The sequence below is a fragment of the Miscanthus floridulus genome, chromosome 19 (genome assembly GCF_019320115.1).
Source record: "Miscanthus floridulus cultivar M001 chromosome 19, ASM1932011v1, whole genome shotgun sequence".
NCBI classification, from domain to species: Eukaryota; Viridiplantae; Streptophyta; class Magnoliopsida; order Poales; family Poaceae; genus Miscanthus; species Miscanthus floridulus.
The window spans coordinates 67,101,096-67,106,828 of record NC_089598.1 but is presented as its reverse complement, the minus strand read 5'-3'; the positions used below and the strand labels follow the sequence as shown (position 1 = coordinate 67,106,828).

General features: G+C 43.6%; 1 pseudogene; it reads right to left on the bottom strand.

The window, feature by feature from the left end:
- Positions 1–4,066: 4,066 nt before the first annotated feature.
- On the bottom strand, positions 4,067–5,733 carry LOC136526136 (uncharacterized; annotated as a pseudogene).

Sequence of the window (5,733 nt, the reverse complement as noted above, 5' to 3'; positions counted from 1 at the left end):
GTCATCTTCTTAAAACCAAGGCCACACTTGTCACCATAGTTTCTTTGAGTCTTCAACATGTGCTCAAAGGTGACTTTTGAGTTGTAGCACCTCTATAACTTGTTGCTTAATTTCTTCACTTCACTTTTGAGCTCAATGTTCTTTAAAATGTTAGTCTCACAAGACATAGAAGTAGAACAAGCATCTATATGTGAAAGAGCATGTCATATCTAATAAATCATCACAAGAGGTGGATACATGTTTCTGGCCTACATCACAAGGGTTAGCAACATTTTGCAATTTATCATTTGATCCATGTGATGAGCTGTCATTATTTTTAAGTTTCTTCGTAAACACTTTAATGAGATAAGCATGTTGTTCTAATAATTCATCATGAGATGCAAGTAGTGTCTCATGATTCAATTTTAGCTCATCATGTGAAGATTTAAAAGCATCAAGTAATTTCTTATGTTCTTCACAAGAGTTTTTTAGAAATGAGTTTTCATTTTCTAATTTCATTATTTTAGCTTTCTCATTTTCTAAAGACATGGTCATGCTAGCAAGTCTACTAACAAGCTCATCATATGAATCAACATGATCAACCACATTATCATTTGATACCTTGGTGTCACCTTGTGACATGAAGCAATGTGGTGATGGAGAAGAGCTTGTAGTAGTATCACAATCATATCCTGAGCGTGAACCATCATCATCAAGATCACTATCAAGTGTGCTTGAGGTAGAATCTTTATGTGCAACACTTGTGGTGTCATCATCAACCTTGTCAAGTGAACTTGTGGTGGACCGATCATCATCATTACTTGACCATGAGGAGGAGCAATCTTTCACAATCACCAAATTGTGATCATGCTCGACACACATGCGCCTCCTTCTTGGGTTCATCATCCTTCTTGAATTTGCCATCATCCCATGTGGAGGAATCACCAAAGGTGTGCTTGGACTCCCATATCTCACGAGCGGTTCTTGTGATGTTTACTTGTTTCATCAAATCAAAACTCAAAGCATCCATTAGAAAACAACAAGCATGTGCAACAAGTTCATAGAGAACTCTTTGAGCTTTGGTGAGATTTCTATGATCCAAAACATGGGTGAGACCACCAGTGACAATCCACCAAAACTTAGGTCCCTTTGCACGAAAATGATCAAGCATGTGATTTTTCCAAAGTGTAAAGTTTGTGCCATAAAAAATATGTGTCTCACAAACATCTAGCCCACTAGATGCCATCCTCTCGGGTCGATGAAGACCACAAATGAGAGACCTAGCTTTGATACTACTTGTAAGGTCGAAATGGCGGACTAGAGGGGGGTAAATAGTCCTTTCTTAAATTAATCACGTTGACTGACCGAAACAAGTGCGGAATTAAAACTATCGGTCTAGCCAAGACTACACCCCTCTATTTAAGCAACAAGGGAGCTCCTACACATGCTAGTAAGCAAAAGCACAAAGCCAGCTAAGCTCAATAGCAATGCTCAATAACAAGGCAACCAAAGCTAAATTAGAGAGCGCAAATACTTAGCTACACAAACCAAGCAATGTGACTAACAATGTTACACAAACCAAATTAGCCACGCAAGGGAGCTACTTCTATGCTATACAAGCAAGAAGATAACTAGTGAGCTACTTAAGCTAACTAATTACAAGAGCAACTACACAAGCACAATGTATATATAAAAGTAATCACAAGCTTGTGTAAAGGGATTCCAAACCAACGGGAAGAACAAGATTGACACGGTGATTTTTCTCCCGAGGTTCACGTGCTTGCCAACACGCTAGTCCCCGTTGTGTCGACCGCTCACTTGGTGGTTCGGTGGCTAATTGGCATCACTCGCCAAGCCCGCACGTCGGGCACCACAAGAACCTACCCTGAAAGTGAGGGCGAGCACAATGCTCCTCACAAAGCTCTTCTCTGGAGCACCGCACAAGCTTCTTGAGGGCTTCGATGGAGACCACCACCAAGCCATCTAGGAGGTGGCAACCTCCAAGAGTAACAAGCACCACCGGCTTGCAACTCGATCACCTAGTGCCACTCGATGCAACCTCACGATATAATTGCACTAGAATCGCTCTCTCACATAATTAGATGATCACTATCAAGCATATGTGAGATGGAGGGCTCCCAAGCACTCTCAAGCATGGACACAAAGTCCCCCGAGGTGCTCAGCTCCAGCCATGGCCGAGACACCCTTCTATTTATAGTCCCATGGGCTAAACTAGCCGTTACCCCTTCACTGGGTAAAACTCGGGGTGACTGGATGCGCCGGTCAAAACGACCGGACGTAGGACCTCAGTGTCTAGTCAATGGATGCTCACCACATGTTGCCTCCATTTAACCTCAGTCACTTGATCTTAATGGTCAAGTGATGACCGAACGTGTTGCTCAAAGTGACTGGACGCTGGACCTTAGCGTCTGGTTGTTTCCAGTAAGCATCTAGTCATGTCTGGACGCGTCCGGTCGGTCACGATCGGACGCAGCAACAGCGTCTGGTCCTTCTCCAACTTCTCTGCATTGCCTACGTCACTGTACGTCAGCCTGATGGGATGCACCGTGCCAGTGTCCGGTCACTTTTAGCCCCAGCGTCCGGTCGAAGACCAACGCCTGCGTGCTCTTTGCTGCCACCGACTGGACGTAAGACCCCAGCGTCCGGTCACCACATGACCAGCGTCCGGTCCACTCTATGAGACCCTATATTTTCTGTATAGGGCACCGATGGCACCGTCGGACTGTCCGCGCTCTATGGGTGGACACTCCGTCGATAGAGTTACGAACCCTTACCTCCGTTCCTTCATCGAGTTGATCCAAATCAACTCCAACCTCATCTCCTTTATAACTGTGCTAACACCATCAAGTGTACACCATCATATGTATGTGTGTTAGCATTTTCACAATTATTTCCTAAAGGATTAGCCACTCAACTTGCCACGCCACTCAATCCTAGTGACGATGCAAAGTTAGATCACTCAAGTGACACTAGATGTCTGATATGTAAATAAGTTTGCCCCTCTTGATAGTACGGCCATCTATCCTAAACTCAGTCATAAACTTCTCTACACACCTTTGATCGGTGAAATGAAATGCCCTAGGTTATACCTTTGCCTTGCGCATTCCATTCCATCTCCTCCAATGTCGATGCAACATATGCACCAACATAATCAACAATGATATGATCCACTTCATATCATCACGTGATCATATTAGTTCATCGATCTTGACTTCACTAGCTTTTCATCGTTGCCTTTGTCCATCGGTGCCAAGTCTTGCTTAAGCTTCACCGCCACACGGTCCATCGCTCGAAAGCCTCCAACTTGCCCTTCACGCTTGCAACCGGTCCATCAAGCCAAGTCTTGTCTTGATCTTCTCTACCTTGATCACATGACTCAATGTCATGTCGCATTTGCAATGAGCTCCTTCATCATCACATGTGTGAGCTTTGCAACATCTCCAAGCCATTTTCACCTTCATGGCATATGTTGCTCACACACATGTACCTGTGGACTAATCACCTATGTATCTCACATAAACACAATTAGTCTACCTAGGTTGTCACTTAATTACCAAAACCATACAAGGACCTTTCAAGTACCCAGAGGCTTATTTGAGCCCATTGCATACCTGCCTGTGGTCTGGTTACTACCAAAGATGGCATCCATCTAAACATAGTTCTCTATTAGTGTGTTCAAGAACTTAGCATCAGCAGGACGGTCCTAGTTAGTGAAATAGATGTAACTATTAGACATAGGGGAGCAAAAGAAAAGAAATGAAATAGCTGAGGTGTTATCCAAACAGTTTCTAACCTTGGTGTGGGCAAGCAGGTGTTCATCATCAAGTGCTATCATATGGTGGTCCTCATCCCACAGAGCATCACTCAAATCCTTGAGCCTAACAACCTTAACCCGCCTTTGCCTCTACTTTCTCAGGCGATTGTAAATCTGCTGGGTGGTCAAATTGACCCTAGCAAACTTGGAGACCATGAGTACAACCTGCCTAACATGTACCTCCTTGAACCCTTTCTTAGTTTTGACCCCCTGCCCCATCAAATCATGGAACCTTCTAAGCATGAACCCAGACTAGACAAGACTCCAGTGCATAGGGCCATTGGGCTGAGGGGCTGCTTGGTTGCCATCATCAACAGCAACTACCCCACCCTGTTCCACCACATTGTCCTCACCACCAATGTTAACAACCTGGTCAGGTATATTGTTCATTTTCTATCCACAACCACCATAACATTGAACAACTAGTACGTAAGGAAAACAAATTGTATGATATGAAATACAAGTTCAACAGATCAAATAGGCAGAAAAGGAATAGGTACTGCATCATTGCAAAGTGCCATAGGTCTTAGTTAAAATACAAGTTTCTCCAATGCTACTAAATAGTACACACACCATGCCACAACACCCTAGAATTCCCCCTGTTTTGCCACATCTGCGCAGCCCATGCTCCCTCTGTTGTGCCCAGGTACCATTGTTAGGGACATGATCTGGTTGTGAGGCATTGTCATTGATGTTAGGTGTCCATGTGGATTCAGCAGGCACATGCTCGTCCTGCCCATGCCTGAGGATCAAATTGTGAAGAATACAACAGGTAAGAACAAGCTTAACTTGGGTCTTGTATGTGTGGAAAGGTTTATTGTCCAATATCCTGAATCTATTCTTTAGAGCCCAAAAAGCACTCTCAACTGTTACTCTAAGAGACGAATGCCTTAGATTAAAAAGCTCTCTTTGATTTTGAGGTCGGTTTGAACCAAACTCCCTCAAATGGTACCTTGTGGCACGAAATGGTGGTAAGAAACCAGGCCTCACTGCATAGCCAACATCGACAAGATAGAATTTGCCTAAAAATTAGCAGATAGGAATATGTTTTAGTAGTTTCATTTAGGATTAAACAAAGTGTCAAAGGTTTTTTTTGTTTAGATGATACCTGGTGGCACTCTAAGGCCGTCAGCTCTTTCAAGAGCATCAGACAAGATAAGAGCATCATTTGCAGATCCCTCCCAATCAGCAAGCACATAGGTGAATCCGAGGTCAAAGTCCACGGCTGCCAACATATTTTGTGTGATGGTGTGCTTCCTGCCTCTAAAGGCAGCTTGCATCTTCACAGGCACTCTAGCTAATACATGAGTACCATCAATTGCTCCTATGCAGTCCTAATTGAACAAAACATAAGTGCAAGTGAACATTGACACTAAACTGATAATGCATGAGACCTATGTATGACAAGTTATGGATACCAACCTTGAAATAGGGGTACCACCTTCTGCTCCTAATGATCCTAGGATGGACATTGGTAGCAGGAGGGACAATCAATTCATTCCTCAGCTCTTCTACCGCATATAACACCTTCTGAAAGAACCTACTAATTGTCTCTGCGGACCTCCTGAAGGTGAGGTTAACCACTCTAAATATCTTATTATGACCAACAACATGCAAGAACATGAATACTTATTCTTCAACATATGCATGTATGCTGTCAGTGACAAGCTCTCTACTACGAAAAAGGTCACAAAGTTGGAAAAAGGGCCCTTCTTCATTCTAAGAAGGTTGACACAGTGCACATCATCAGATTCATAGATGTACCTAAGGTTGTTCATCCTCTGTTTGTCCCTCTCAGCCAAAAGACCATAGGTGACTGAGCGCGAATCTTCAACTCTTCTCCTAAACCACATAAAAAACCAAACAGCCATTGCAACAACCACAGCAGCGGCAACCCTTCGCCTAGCTTCAAATGCCAT